This window comes from Thalassophryne amazonica, chromosome 7 (assembly GCF_902500255.1).
Source record: "Thalassophryne amazonica chromosome 7, fThaAma1.1, whole genome shotgun sequence".
Classification (NCBI taxonomy): domain Eukaryota; kingdom Metazoa; phylum Chordata; class Actinopteri; order Batrachoidiformes; family Batrachoididae; genus Thalassophryne; species Thalassophryne amazonica.
In genome coordinates, this window is record NC_047109.1 from 106,498,381 (window position 1) to 106,515,314 (window position 16,934).

The 16,934-nt window shown below is 41.3% G+C and overlaps 1 protein-coding gene across 4 annotated transcripts in view; it reads right to left on the reverse strand.

Annotated features, from left to right (window-relative positions):
- The window catches only part of LOC117514716 (RNA-binding motif, single-stranded-interacting protein 3-like), a 459,452-nt gene that overhangs the window by 325,945 nt on the left and 116,573 nt on the right, over nt 1-16,934 (reverse strand). The window lies entirely within an intron of this gene.

Sequence of the window (16,934 nt, forward strand, 5' to 3'; positions counted from 1 at the left end):
GGTGAGGGAGTAACACATTACGAATGGTTATGAAGGCCAACAAACAATTCCTGCAAACATGGAGAAACACATGAACCTGGAAACTCACGAACAAGAAATAAAGCCACATGGTGTAAACACGGAGGAGAGATCACAGCAAAATAAGGAAAGACGTGACGAATAAATAACACAGAAGATAATATCACTAAGGGAATATGTGGAATGAATAACGAGGAGAAACTGACATAGATTTACTTGCACTGAATTGTAATTTTTAATCTGTATTGATTGTCAGGAAGTTTTGGAGAAAGATGCAGTCTCATTGTATTTACTATTCTGGGAATGTTGATGAACTTGATGATTGGGTATACAGCGAACGTTTTAGCATTTACTCTTGTTCCCTGCTGTTTAAGAGTGTTTATATGTATGACTATTCCAGTTGCTGGTCCCATTGTGTTATCTGAGTGACAACATTTTTGAATCCTGTTTTGTATATTTTTTTATATTTTAATTGTTTATTGCATAAATTGTATTCATGCATTGGTTTCTTGACGAGCTCCTTGTATTTGAACTGCTTATGTGAATTGTTTTAAATGGTTTAAAATTACAACTGTGATTGTGGAGGTCTGAACTGGGGAGGGGGGGAGTCCAACTGAGCAGGGTCTGTTGATTTCTGATCCTACATTTTTGAAGCATCTTGGGGTGACTCATGTCGTCATTTGAAGCTATATAAAGATAATAAAATTGAAACACCAGATTAAAAAATCTAGAATAATAACACATGGGAGATAACACTAGAAACAACAAAATCCAAAGACCAGAATAAAACACCAGGAACGTGAACCATGACACCAGCCCAGGAAAAATCAAAACCACAGCACAATGAGAGAATATCCCAGGTCATCACGGACATGCATCCGAACCCTCTTATGGTTTTCCAGGGTGCTGACAAGGTTTCCAATTGTGACCTTCTGGCATATCTGTGAAAGTGATAATGTGGGTCATGTTGGATGCATCTTGATGTTTTTAACTCAGCCGCAGATACGATACTGTCTGAGAACACGGAAGTCCTAGCGTGAAACAGAGTATTCCAGTCATCTGAGAGACTAAGAGCCAAAATCAATGTTACAATTTCATGTTTGGGGACTGAAGCTGGGTTAAAAAGGGGGCATGTTAATTCTAGAGTTGGTTCAAAAAAAAGGGGCATTTAATTCTAGAGTTGGTTCAGAAAATGTAAAAAATAAATAAATAGTGTGATCATTTAAAAGAATTGGACAGTCATAATGTGCTCAAATTATCCCATGCTAGTAGTACCTTTGAAATCCAGGGTACTGCCACATTGCTTCAATAAAATTGTTGAATAAAACATAATGCAGCTAAAAATTTATCAGACAGAATCCTTTTCAACTCAGTTATAGAAACAAACCCATAGCATACTGTGTTTTACTCCACGGTTCGGCCTTTATTACCCCAACGTACTCTAAAGTGTACCAACTGGCCTCCACTCTCCCAATTATACACCTCAATGCAGAATAAATAGCTTAATAAAATAACACTCTCCGGCAGGGAAGGAGGGCAGTGCAAGTTTAATGAGTGTTTGCAACCCGATGGTTTCACAGTGTACACCACCACTGCCTGCCTGCAGCCTTAGGCAATCCCACTCGGTTAAGTTTGGATGAACTAAAAACCCTGTTGGCTCATATGACAACAGCATTCAAAACACTAATCTGCTGCCTTGATGTTTGGAGCAAAACAGCCGCAAAAGCAAAACAGAGAAGTCTGGGTCGCAGCCTTGGTCCCTCTGTCAGAAAACCGGATGGAACGAACGTTCAAGAACTTACTGATGATCACAGGCGGATCGTTGTGTCTGATAATGAGTGAGGAAAACATAGAAATGTGGACAGAAGGAGCTGGGAGGGGTGGAGAAAGGCAAAAAAAAAAACCACACAAAAAAAAAACGAGCGACGATTTGCGTGTGTGAGTGTGTGTATGACCGTTTTTGGTACCATGTGTGTGTTTCTGCATGCATATGTTGTGAGCATGTCTGGGCTTGCGTGTGGATGCCGGTGTTTGTGATAATGACAGGTTGTCACCACGCGGCAATGCGGCGCCGGAGCCGAATCTGATATTAATCCCTTACCTGTACTTCCCTCAATGGCACGCAACTCATGACAACACCCACACACACACACACACACACACACCACCACACACACACACACACACACCACACACACACACACACACACAACACACTAACAGGATTCAGTAAATGCACAGTAGACATCCAGCAGGAAGACAAGACAGTGCCTGTGGAGCAGTGTCAGTTTCAGGACAATGCCTCCAATAACACCAGACAATAGACATAAACATCACCCTAAGTAATAAAGGAACATTACTCTGGGTAACAGCTAGTTTCATGGTTTGGTCAGATTGGGCTTATTTTTGACAAATTCTCCCTCTTGTCCTTACAGAGAACATATTCTAGGCCCTATTTTGCACCCAGTGCACAGGACAGTGCAAGTGTCATTGCTCGTTTCTGACCAATGCAGCTGTCCTTAATTGCGGGAGCGCCTATTGTTTAAAGCTACAGTGTGTAGAATTTAGTGCCATCCAGTGGCGAGGCTGCAGAATGCTTCACTTGTTTCCTTTTATGTTAATACTCTATGGCAATGGGATTTATGCACTGACACCTTCTGATTTTGTTAACATATGTAATGTGTATGAAATATGTAAAATGGTCTGATTAACAAACATGGGGGTTCTCAAACTTGTTAACCTGCACTAGAAACCGTGGACAGCATATAGAGGAGTAAAATACACACTCGCTCACATCATCTTCAAACTTGTTTCTCCAATTTAAGGTCACACGGGGGCTGGGGCCTATCCCAGCATTCACAGGGTGAGAGGCAGGTTACAGCCTGGACAGGACGACAGTCTACTGCAGGGCCACATATAGACAAACAAACACAGTCACAGTGGTGGGCACAGTTCCGCTAATTTGCTAACCACTAATTAGCGAAGCTAACTTTTTTGTGAGCGGATTAGCTTTGCAGTTGACGGTCAAAAACCATCAGCGGACAATTAGCTTCTGCTAAATTTAGTTCCGCAAACTTTTAGTCCTCTTACATTTTTTTTGCTAGCATAGTCAGCAAAGCCAAACGGTCAAAACGTTTGTAAACCCTAAAATCATACATGTTGGTTCCTGTCTGCTACATGTTTTGCAGCAGTCAGGCAGCTGAGCTCAACTCTACCCTAGCAAAAGGGGCCTGGCTGCCAGGCTGCTACAAAAAAAAAAAAAAATGGCAGTGTTCTATGCATTTTGACCCATCTACTGGATGGCAGTGTGAATAGCAGCCGCCCTAAATATCACACAGCTGCTATTTGTTGTGCGAATCACACTTAAACAGAATTTCCGTTTTGCAAATGCCTTTTTTTATAAATGAAAAAAAAATTACATATTTACAAATACACATTTATTTGTAAAAACCAAAACACACATTACAGTAACTTGTGTATTGGTTTTTACAAATGAATAAACCAACCAACCAGTGATGAGCAGAGTCTCATTTTCTCATAATGCCTTTTGCAATCATGTATGTTCAAACCTTCAGAATTACCTCATTATTTTAAAATTAAAAGATATGTGTTATATTTTCACTTTGTAAAAATGGCAGACTTGACATTAATGTAGATAAACGATCCAGATTAATTTGGTTTATAAATCAACCACAAGTTAAACTTGCTTTACTCTTCATGACTTCTACCTCACATCTGGGGCAGTGTATGTTGAACGTAAATGATTCTTCCTTACAGCAGTGGACAGGGCACACAAAGACAGAAGTTCTGACTCGTTATTTGTGTTGGGTTTGTGATCATCTTTGATTCTACTCAGAATCATTGACGGTGTTTAAACTGGCTTGTAAGTAGCTGATAGTGTACAGGAGTCAATACTGAAAGTTAGCAGCTAGCTGTAGCTCCCGCTATTTTTTTAGTGGTTTATCGGTTTATCGAAGCTAACTTTTTGGTTAGTTGTGCCCACCACTGACAGTCAAACGCTCACCTACGGCCACTTTAAAGTCACTGATTCACCTAACCTGCATGTCTTTGGAAGGGGGGAGGAAGCCGGAGCACCTACAGGGAACCCATATTAACAAGGGGACAACATCCAAACTCCACACAGAAAGGACCAGGCGGGAAGCAATCCCAGGACCTTCTTGCTGTGAGGCAACAGTGCTAACCACTATTCCACCGTGCCACCCAGGTCAGATGGTCAGAAGTCATTGCTATAGACTTTAAATGAATAAATAAATGCAGATCCTTGAATTATATATATGTTAACCATCAAAGGTAACTGTCATTGCCAACATGTCCATGTGGTGATGTATTTAGCAGAGGTGGGACGAAGTCACCATCAAGTCACTCTCAAATAACGAATCAGCAAGTCCCAAGTCAAATCTCAAATCATAATGACGACCAATTGTTTGCAAGCTGACTTGAGACTTGACTTGGGACTTGCAGATTGATGACTTGAGAATGACTTGACAGTGACTGGTGACCCCACAGCAGAGAACCACATAGTTTGCTAAAACTAACATTGTCATTATTGACAGCAGCTGAGCAGAAGATTCTCTGTTGGCAACAGGAGTGCAGTCTACAAACACACATCACACTTGGGGGTGCCAGCAAATGAGCAATCCAGATAAACAGGCAGAAGCACACTGACAAAGAGGACATACATGAAGAGATGCAGAGTCAAAACACAGTAAGAGAAACTATTAATAATGCCCAACAAAGGCAGGTTTTAAACTCAGTAAAGTGGTCAGCAACACAAGTCAACAGAAAGAAGAGAAGCATGGGCAGCAAGATGTTCTGGCACTGGAATGAGTGGCGTGGGACATTAAATACTGTGTGACTCAATGAAGAGTGAAATGAGCAGGAACAGGAAGTAAAAAAGCATAACTAGACTAGGAGCAGAATTGTCAGAGTAAAAGCATCAGAGGAAGTGGCAGAAACGCAAACTGTGAAACATCTTAATTATGCCAAGTCTGTTCCACAGAGCCTTACAAAGCATTGGGATTGTATGTGTATTTGTTTTATGGTGAGTCACCTTATCACAGATCCCTCAAACAAACACCACCTTGTCTAGCCATCAAAGCCTGTTTTCTCAGCTCCATATGCTTCCTGGAATTTCCATCAAACTGTACACTATGACTCCTCTGGATGGTATTCAGCATCTCCTCCTCATGTAGACATTGGTGACCCCAATGCAAACCCTGGCAATTTTCAGGATCTGTTTGCAAAAGAACTCCTACGTTCCATACAGATCATCAGTTCTATCCATGTCTGCAAGTCTTCAAAGCCAGATTGAGTGCAAAGTCCCATGAAACAGTCTGATCTTGAAGTCTAGACAGATTTAAGGTCTATACTGGGCAGCTGACATGAACAGACTCAACAAGCTCATCAGAATTGCTGGCTCTGTCCTGGGGGTTGAGCTGGGGTCTGTGGTGGAGGTGTCAGAGCGGAGGATGTTGAGGAAACTGCTCAGCATCTGGAACAACACCTCCCACCCCCTGCATGCCACACTGACATCCTGTCAGAGCACCTAGACCACCAAGGTGCACCACAGAATGCCACAGGAGGTCTTTCCAGCCTGTGGCAATTAGACTGTATAATTGAAGAGTTCAGATGCAAAACCCAGTAAGTATTTTTTTTTAAATGGAGAAAAATGCAGTTGAAAATGGAGAATGGAGATTTAAAGGAAACCATATTCGGAAATGCACAGACTTTAATCAATAAAAAGTAAAAAGTTTGTTGAAATTCTTTCATATTTTGTACACTGATGGTCCCCTTGACAGCCAAGTACAAGTTGGCCTCAACTAAAAGTTTATGGTTTTGGAGATACTGGGTTTTGCATTTGAACCCTTCAGTTCCTCCCCTTTCTCTAGGATGACTACAGAATGAACAGAGGTATTCAGAGTTATTCAGTTCATCTTAGGTGCATGTCCACTGTGAGAGACATAAACTAAAAAAAAAACAAAAAAAAAAAACAATCCGGAAATCACAATGTATGATTTTTTTAAATAATTTATTTGTATGTTACTGCGGCAAATAAGTATTTGAACACCTACCAACCAGCAAGAATTCTGGCTCTCACAGACCTGTTCTTTTAAGAAGCCCTCTTATTCTGCACTCTTTACCTGTATTAATTGCACCTGTTTGAACTTGTTACCTGTATAAAAGACACCTGTTCACACAATCAATCACACTCCAACCTGTCCACCATAGCAAGACCAAAGAGCTGTCTAAGGACACAGGGACAAAACTGTAGACCTGCACAAGGCTGGATGGACCTACAGGACAACAGGCAAGCAGCTTGGTAGAAGACAACAACTGTTATGATTATTTATTAGAAAGTGGAAGAAACACAAGATGACTGTCAATCTCCCTCAGTCTGGGATTCCATGCAAGATCTCACTTTGTGGGGTAAGGATGATTCTGAGAAAGCTCAGAACTACACAGGAGGATGACCTGAAGAGAGCTGGGACCACAGTCACAAAGATTACATTAGTAACACATGATGTTGTCAACCTCCATCCCTCAGTAAGAGCATTGAAGATGGGTCATGGCTGGGTCTTCCAGCATGACAATGACCCCAAACACACAGCCAGGGCAACTAAGGAGGGGCTCCGTAAGAAGCATTTCAAGGTCCTGGAGTGGCCTGGCCAGTCTCCAGACCTGAACTCAATAGAAAATCTTTGGAGGGAGCTGAAACTCCAAACCTGAAAGATCTAGAGAAGATCTGTATGGAGGAGTGACCAAATCCCTGCTGCAGTGTGTGAAAACCTGGTGAAAAAACTACAGGAAATGTTTGACCTCTGTAATTGCAAACAAAGGCTACTGTACCAAATATTAACATTGATTTTCACAGGTGTTCAAATACTTATTTGCAGCAGTAACATACAAATAAATTATTAAAAAATCATACATTGTGATTTCCGGATTTTTTTTTTTTTAGATTATGTCTCTCACAGTGGACATGTACCTAAGATGAAAATTTCAGACCCCTCCATGATTTCTAAGTGGGAGAACTTGCAAAATTGCAGGGTGTTCAAATATGTTTACTGTTTCGGTACTCTGGCAAAATAATTTCCTTCAGGATCAGTAAAGTTCATCTTATCTTATGTTAATGAAGTACATTTTGCAAATAGTCTGCAAGACCTGAAAACAGTGCATTGTCTCAGTCTGCCCAGCTGTCAATCAGAACCAGTTACAGAATCTGGAGATAAGCATGGGTTCAATGGGCCTCAAGGTCTATACTGGACTTGTTTCTTTCCTAAAAGCCTAAAGAACATGCCAAACATTAGTCATGTAAGTTATCTTCATATTATCAGTCCTTTAAAAGTTAAAGACACATTCTCAAGTGCTAGAAAACACAAATACTGAACAAAGAACGACACAGCCGGTAGCTCCGGAGCTGGTGCCCAGCAGTATACGGCACGCACTGAGGAATAGGTGTTTTTATTCCCTTACTGTGATTGTGATAACGAAAAAGCTCACCGCTTCAAAGCCTCAACTTCGATGAGAGCTGATTTATTGATCGCCACTAAAAACCCACCAATAGCCCGGAAGCTTCATCGGAAAAAGAACTATCACTGGAATATGGTGCAAGTGTAGCTTAAGATTTGACAGCTTGGCCGCACTGAAGCTCGCAAACATCGACACAACACGCAGCCCAAACACAAACAGAACCAGACTGGCAGCAGCCGCTGGAGCACGCCCGAGCTGGCTTATCTCTGTGCCTTCTTCACACCCAGATGTCCAAGGTATGCACAAACGTACAAAGTCTCTCAGCTGCTTACACAACACATCGAGCTGATCAAAGGCCTTGCCCAGGGAAACTCTTTCAGCCAATTTGTGCAGCTGTCGGGGCTGAACCGATGGTGAACACTGCATGTAACGTGTCAAAGAGTTTGATAGGGAAATCCTTTGGAACATTAAAATCTCTCTCTGGCAAGCAGGCTTTCTCCCAGCCTCTCTGTCTCCTCCACCATCGCTCCTTTTTATCACCTCTATCCTTCTGCTTCCTACGTATTCACTCCATATTTCACCCTTCTCTGGTCCTCCTGGTTTTTTAAGGATTACTCTGCATCGGGAGCTTGTGTACTGAAGGCTGCCTCTCAGCTGGTTTTGTTGACACACTTAGTACGGCGGTTGATGCTTGCACAGTGGGGGAAAGGCTCGGAGGCAGCAACACAAACTGTCATGCAAAGCAAACACAGTCGCTGCATTTTCTTAGATTTCACGCACGACTGGAGCTGTGAATGGCAAAGCGATGGAAAACACGGCTGCAGTGTCATATATGTGCATGCTGTGACTAGCTGACGAGCAGATTGTTCAACTACAGCCAGTGTGAAGGAAGATCAGCAGAGGGAAAGGCTGGGAAAAGTATGTGACGTGGTTTTGAGAATGTAAACATTATAAATACAAATTTTGATATTTGCATAATGTATGCACACTTTTCTGGAGGTGAAGTGTTGCTCAAAATGCTTTATTTCAACTTCAGTCATTCCTGTCCTCCAATTAAAGTGAAAATGTGTAAGTTTTTGGTAAAATATTGATTTTTTTTTTTCTTTTTCCGAGATAGATTTGTGGCTTCATGTGGTTCAGTCACTTGGTGATTGTAGTTATTTTGATACATCAGAAAAGGGTTAAAGGATTTAATTTTGATCCCTTGATGGGCAGTGAGCAATTATCAAAATTCAATACAAATGCCTTTGACTTTCAGTTTTGTAAAGAGGAATACAATAAATTATTAAAGGTGAACTTGAACTTATTGAACTTATTTATTTGGCACACAAATAAGTTCAACTCACTGTGAAAGAAGATTTTTCCATGAAAAGAAGTGGCAGCGAAATTCATTCTGATGGCTTTGGCACGAAGCTGACGGAGCAAAAGCGCCACCGTGTTGAAGCCTCACAGGACATGTTGTGACATGTCCAGCTCTTCCACAATTTCTCGGATAGTCACACGACTGAAAAGCCACCGAAAGCCGTCTGAATCTTCCGAATAGTGGAAGAGGTGGGCATAATTTTTCGGAGTCCAGCATGTCCTGTGAGAATTCATCACGGTGGCACTTTTGCTCCGCTGTCAGCGGCACGAATTTCGTCGCCACTCCTTTTCATGGCCAAATCTTCTGTCACAGTGGAAGGTGCCGAAAAAGTGCTGACGTCCACCTCTTCCACAATTTCTCGGATAGTCACACAACGGCCCCACATCACGACAGCGTTCACTTTGGAAATGATCTGGTCATTTCAGCATGTTGATGGCTGCCCGGAGCGCGGCTCGCTCTCCACCATTGTGCGGCCATCTTTAAACCGTTGTACCGCTCCTTAATCTGTGCGATACCCAGAGGATCGTCACAGAAAGCTGTCTGAATAATCCGAATGGTTTCCACCTGGCTGTCGCCCAGTTTCTTGCAAAATTTGATGCAGTCGCGCTGCTCCAGTCGTTCCGCCATTTCCTTGCAAAGAAAAAATGACGAGAGACTCCACCCATCCTCACACAAAGGCTGCTTACAAGCAATGACACAATTGACAGGCCTGAAAAAACTCACACATGTGCACGAAGGGTCAAGGTTGGCTCATGCAAGCACACGTGATTTAAATCCATCAGGTTTTTGAAAAAAATAAAAAGGTCGGATACTTTTCTAACAGACCTCGTGCTTCGGGAACAATGGAACCAGCAGGAATCAAAACTGGCATCAGGTAACATTGTATTGTCATGGTGTGGCTTCCAGTCACGTTGAGTACTGTTGTGTTGCTCTGACTTGCGGTGAAACCACTTTATTTCTGTGTCCTGTGCTCGAACGCAGAAAAAATTACACGTTTAATTTTTGGAGTCTGATTCACTTCGTCCTTGCATCCCTCGCGTTGTTGTGGCATTGAGCTACATCGTCTCGGCACTGGGTTGCTTCCATGTGGCGTCGTCATGATGCTACACAATGCAACTCAAAGTGGACCCGGTGTGAAAGGGGCTTAAGCCAGTAGCGGGCAGCATTTCTAGCATTTATATTTGTATTTATATTTTGAAAATTGTTTTTTTTACTTCCAATTTAGGTACTCTGTGTGCTTCTTACCCTGTATGCTGTTATACAATGCTACTGGAGCCTCAGTTTCCCTGAGGGAGTCTTCCCCAGGGACTGATAAAGTTCTATCTAATCTAATCCAAGTGTGAGTTTGTGTCATGGTGACTTGTTTTTTAAAGTGATAACTGTGATCATGTGATGCAGTCACAGTAAAAATCACAGTCTGAGTTGACGTTTAAGCATCTGCGCGTGCACGTTGTGCAGTCGTAAATGCAGCCTGTTAAAAACAGCCTCCTGCTCCGCTCCCTGCCGGCTCAGCGCACTTCTGGATCCGAAAATGATACGATACGTGGATTAAAAACCGTATATAATCCAAACCATTGGTTGTGTGATCTGTGACAACCCCAGCTTGAACGGATCTTTTCTCAAACTATTTCCTAACATTTTGCACACTATATTCTATAATTATATTCTATAGAGAATAATCATTACATACTGTATGTGTGTGCTGAATATAATAAACATTTTTATGACTAAATTACAGTCTTTGCTTCCATCATTAGTTCATCCTGTAACCTCTTTAACACAAACACACACTAACATGCAGTACACACCCACACACTTATAAACAGTCTATAGATAGCCGCCGTTTCCCCAAAGAGTTCTCAACTTTCAAAACAGTCGCTCTTGGAAAGCCCTGAAAATGGGTTTCGACTGACCACCCTCTCAAACACACAAAAACACATCACAGAATTCCTTCCAGAATTCCGGCAAATGCGCGTTGACTTTCTTGAGGTCAGGTTTCCTCTCGCTGTTTTCAGCAAGCACAAAGTTTCCGTACAGCATACTGATCGTATAACATGCCGATATTCTGAGCACGATGTGCAGGAAGAGTGAAACAGCCTCCAAAATGGTCTGAAAAATAGTTAGTAAAATTCCATCCAGATGCAAAACACTGACAGTTAGTACAACAGATAGGCCATCTTTTGTACGTACACGCTGCCTCACTCAAACACAAAGACAGAGCACCGAAGGAAAAGATCCCGGGGTTACCACGGGTCAGAGACTAACCTTCAGAACACAGAAAGTTAACAAAGCAGAGAGCATCATGGGAATTATCAGAAGATCCTTTGACTATCATGACAATGAGATGTTTCTTCTGCTTTACAATACATTATTCAGAGCACATCTGGAGTGCAGATACCCGCCTTGGCATCCCTACATGAAGATGGACATCAGCATGACTTAAAATGAAGAGCAGAGGGCAATCAGATTACTACCAGGCATGGGGGATCGAAGATGAACAGAGGACTCAGACAACTAGGACTGTCACCGCTGCAACCCAGGAGACTCAGAAGGGATATGATCAAGGGTGACACATTCATCCACAGCATATTTAGGGTATTGTTTTCACTGGCATGTGTGTGTGTGTGTCTGTGGCCAAGATAAATCCAAAATGGCCAGACGGATTTCCTTCAAACTTGGCGAGAATAGTACTTGAATATATATCTAGAGGTGATTAGATTTTGCTGTAGTTTGGGCATAAGTTAAATGTCAAGGTCAAGGAAAACATGGTCCAAAAGCACTTTTCTTTCTTTTTCTTTTTTTTGTTTGTATATCTCCACAACCAAGAAGCCTAGATGGATTAACGCTGGCGACAATATCACTTGGATAGATATTTACAGGTGATTATATTTTGTAGTAGTTCAGTCACAAGTCAATGGTCAAGGACAAGGAAAACATGGCCTGACCAAGACCTTGTTTGTATAGGTCAATAACCAAGAAGCCTACATGGATGATCTAAAGTATATATTGATCAGCAAATATTTGCAATTGATTGGTAAGAATGACTTGATAAAAAGTCACACAGATGTCATATGGTGAAGTCATACATGGTCAAAAATAGCATTACAGACATATGTATGTTTACGTGGATTTTGGCTGTAAACATATTTATTTCTCCTGTAACATTTTAACATGGGGGTCTATGGGGAGTGACTCACTTTTGGAGCCAGCCTCAAGCAGTCATTCAATGAACAAGATTTCCCCTTCCATGTCGGCTTCATTTTTCAGCCATGGAGGTTGGGGCTTGAGGGGGAAAAACTAATTCTGTCCACAAATTGGCCGCCTCAGGAACAAACATCCAGAATAACATCTTATGTTGTTGCTGATATGAAGGAAGAACATCAAACCAGAGCTGGATACCTGTAAGACAGACAGGTATGAAGCACCAACAAAGATGATGTGGAAAAACAAAGTTACACCGTGAGAGTCAACACAAAGTGCATTCATCTGCTGCAGTATCTGTCACTTCATACCACGGTCTGTGGCAGCAGCACCTCTCTGCCCCTTTAATACTCTGTACTGTTTTATTTCTCACAGCTGTGGGCGTGTACGTGCAGCCATTCTTTGTTAGGCTCAAACAAAGCTGAACACAGGGTCTGTACATACAGTACGGAGGACGGAAAGGCCCATTAAGGGGAATGTATGGAAGCACAGAGTGGAGCGGGAGGAGATGAATGTCAGGTGAAAGCTAGGAATGGAGAGATGATGACAAAAGAGCAAATGACAGAGAGACAGGTGTGGTGGTGTAACCTATGTACAGAATGATGAAAGGTAAGAGCAGGAAAGAGAAACAGGATGAACACGGAATAAGGGATAAAAGAGGAAGATGGGCAAGAACGTTGTTCTGGCCTCTTCCGATGCTTCCTGAAACACATCGGAAAGAATGCAGGCTATTTTTGGGTCCAGCAATGAGAGTCTTTCTTACTCTCTATCTCCAAACACAAATCAGGCTTTAAAGAAGAGCTTACGGACACACGGGAAGCTCCCAACATACCATCTTAAAGCTAGTAGCCTTGACCGTTGCTTCAGATGGTCAAAGAAATAAAATAAGAAACGGACACAAACTAGAGATCAGTCAGCAATCTTACAAATATGAAAGCAGTAGTGACAAAATAGACAAGGTAATAAACTGGTCAGCCTACACAGGCTGCATGTAACTGACAAACAGGATGTTTAAAACAACAAACATCCACTTGTCTCCATCTGAAGATGTTTAACTGGAATTATTTTCCTTTGTGCACATCTTCACATGGTTTGCTCCCATTATGTAAAGTTTCATTGGAATCTGCAAAAGGACTTAGGAAGAGTCGCGCTTAAAAAGTCAATATCACATAATGCATCAATTAAACATAAAATTCCAATTTTCTCCCCTTAAAAGATGCCAGATTTAATTATTTTCCTTTGTGCACATCTTCACATGATGTGCTACCATTGCGTGAATTTTAATGGAAATCAAAGGAGTTACATTTATAGAACTCACAGACAGATGAACAGATGGGCCCCCCACCCCCCACCCGTAAATCAAACAGTTTTGTTTTGGTTTTTTTAACTGGATTGTTATTGTTGTGTTGGATTAGGAGACCTGGCGATATAATTCAAATAAAAGGGCACAGAAGATGAGTGTGGGTTAAATTAATGCCATATATAAATGAAACTGAAGGCAACATGTTTAACTAGAGCAAACAGAGATTTTTGATGTCCGCCAATCCAGATCTAGATCAACTCCAAAATTCAGTGGAGTCTTCCATGCCCTAATATCTATCTGTGGTGCAAATTTGGTGAGAATCCATGAAGTAGTTTTGACATAATCCTACAAAGCCTATATAAAGTGAAATCTTCATCCAGAATCCGGATCCGGTGTAACAGTATATCACCCCCCCAACCCGGATATCCCCCCCCCCCCCCCAACATCTGACAAGCAACATTCCTACAGGGCAGCACTGATTAACCCAAAGCTTGATAAGGCCCAATCAGAACAGAGCAACCTTTAAATTCTACATTTCATGGATTTATGGTCCCAGATAAAGTAGTTTGATTGCAAAGGAACATGTGCTTAAGAAACATAATGAAAATGAGTGGCCTATGATGTCTGCCACAAACTAGGTCATAAATATAAGGGGGGAAGTTATCCAAAGGGAAGATAAACTGTTACACTGGATCCACCTCCACCTCACCACCTCACCTCCAAAATTTAATAGCGTCTTCCATGGTCTAATATCTATCTGTGGCGAGAATGCGTGAAGTAGTTTTGACATAATCCTTCAAAGCCTATATAAAGTGAAATTTGATCCAGAATCCCGATCCAGATTTGGATCACCTCCAAGATTTGATGGAGTCTTCCATGGCCTAATATGTACGTATCTGTGTTGAAAATTTCGTAAAAATCCGTGAAGTAGTTTTGACGTAATCCTTCAAAGCCTACATAAAGTGAAACTTGATCCAGAATCCGGATCCGGATCCAGATCACCTCCAAACTTTAATGGAGTCTTCCATGGCCTAATATGTATCTGTGTTGAAAATGTTGCCAAAATCTGTGCAGTAGTTTTGACGTAATCCTGCTAACAGTAATTTGTCAAAGCCTATATAAAGTGAAACTTGATCCACAGTCCGGATCGGGATCCAGATCACCTCAAAAATTTAATGGGTTCTTCCATGGCTTAACCCTTTACCTACTGAGGCAATAATGGACGATTGGTTATAATTTTTTTATTATAGCAATAAAATTAAGAAATAATGTTCTATGTTTGTGTGCTTTGGTACCCTTTTCCAAGAGTACCTGACTTTCAATTATATTACACCTGATTAACTATTTATACACATTATTTGTAAGTTTTAGTATTTAAAATGAGAAAAAACACAAAAACGAACTTGATTTTTTTTTTCAGTTTTTTAGTGAAAAATGATTTTATGTAAAGGAAGTTTGGATTTCACATTGTTAACATGAAGCTGTAAGTGTTTACAATCAAAATAATTAATTTTGTGTGTATAGAACTCAGAAACAGTGCAAAAGTAAACATTTTGCAAGGCGAAAATATGCAAAAGTTACCAATTTTAAAGTGCAGAACCAAATAATATGAATAACAACAAACAAAGTGCAAAACTATATATCAAATCAAATCAAATCAATTTTATTTATACAGAGCCAAATCACAACAAACAGTTGCCCCAAGGCGCTTTATATTGTAAGGCAAGGCCATACAATAATTACGGAAAAACCCCAACGGTCAAAACAACCCCCTGTGAGCAAGCACTTGGCGACAGTGAGAAGGAAAAACTCCCTTTTAACAGGAAGAACCTCCAGCAGAACCAGGCTCAGGGAGCGGCAGTCTTCTGCTGGGACTGGTTGGGGCTGAGGGAGAGAACCAGGAAAAGACATGCTGTGGAGGGGAGCAGAGATCAATCACTAATGATTAAATGCAGAGTGGTGCATACAGAGCAAAAAGAGAAAGAAACACTCAGTGCATCATGGGAACCCCCCAGCAGTCTAAGTTTATAGCAGCATAACTAAGCGATGGTTCAGGGTCACCTGATCCAGCCCTAACTATAAGCTTTAGCAAAAAGGAAAGTTTTAAGCCTAATCTTAAAAGTAGAGAGGGTGTCTGTCTCCCTGATCTGAATTGGGAGCTGGTTCCACAGGAGAGGAGCCTGAAAGTTGAAGGCTCTGCCTCCCATTCTACTCTTACAAACCCTAGGAACTACAAGTAAGCCTGCAGTCTGAGAGCGAAGCGCTCTATTGGGGTGATATGGTACTATGAGGTCCCTAAGATAAGATGGGACCTGATTATTCAAAACCTTATAAGTAATAAGTCTCTTTTTCAGAGGAGCTACAGAATCCAAAGTTGTCTTCAATGAGGATGTAAAACTATTGACGAGATACTCTATCTCACTTACAGAGTTTAGGTAACTACTCTGCACTGTGTTGGTATATGGCATTAGAGAACATAAAGAAGGAATCATATCCTTAAACCTAGTTACAGCGCTTTCTGAAAGACTTCTAGTGTAATGAAACTTATTCCCCACTGCTGGGTAGTCCATCAGAGTAAATGTAAATGTTATTAAGAAATGATCAGACAGAAGGGAGTTTTCAGGGAATACTGTTAAGTCTTCAATTTCCATACCATAAGTCAGAACAAGATCTAAGATATGATTAAAGTGGTGGGAGGACTTATTTACATTTTGAGCAAAGCCAACTGAGTCTAATAATAGATTAAATGCAGTGTTGAGGCTGTCATTCTCAGCATCTGTGTGGATGTTAAAATCGCCCACTATAATTAATTTATCTGAGCTAAGCACTAAGTCAGACAAAAGGTCCGAAAATTCACAGAGAAACTCACAGTAACGACCAGGTGGACGATAGATAATAACAAATACAACTGGTTTTTGGGACTTCCAATTTGGATGGACAAGACTAAGAGTCAAGCTTTCAAATGAATTAAAGCTCTGTCTGGGTTTTTGATTAATTAATAAGCTGGAATGGAAGATTGCTGCTAATCCTCCGCCTCGGCCCGTGCTACGAGCGTTCTGGCAGTTAGTGTGACTCGTGGGTGTTGACTCATTTAAACTAACATATTCATCCTGCTGTAACCAGGTTTCTGTAAGGCAGAATAAATCAATATGTTGATCAATTATTATATCATTTACTAACAGGGACTTAGAAGAGAGAGACCTAATGTTTAATAGACCACATTTAACTGTTTTAGTCTGTGGTGCAGTTGAAGGTGCTATATTATTTTTTCTTTTTGAATTTTTATGCTTAAATAGATTTTTACTGGTTATTGGTGGTCTGGGAGCAGCACCGTCTCTACGGGGATGGGGTAATGAGGGGATGGCAGGGGGAGAGAAGCTGCAGAGAGGTGTGTAAGACTACAACTCTGCTTCCTGGTCCCAAACCTGGATAGTCACGGTTTGGAGGATTTAAGAAAATTGGCCAGATTTCTAGAAATGAGAGCTGCTCCATCCAAAGCGGGATGGATGCCGTCTCTCCTAACAAGACCAGGTTTTCCCCAGAAGCTTTGCCAATTAT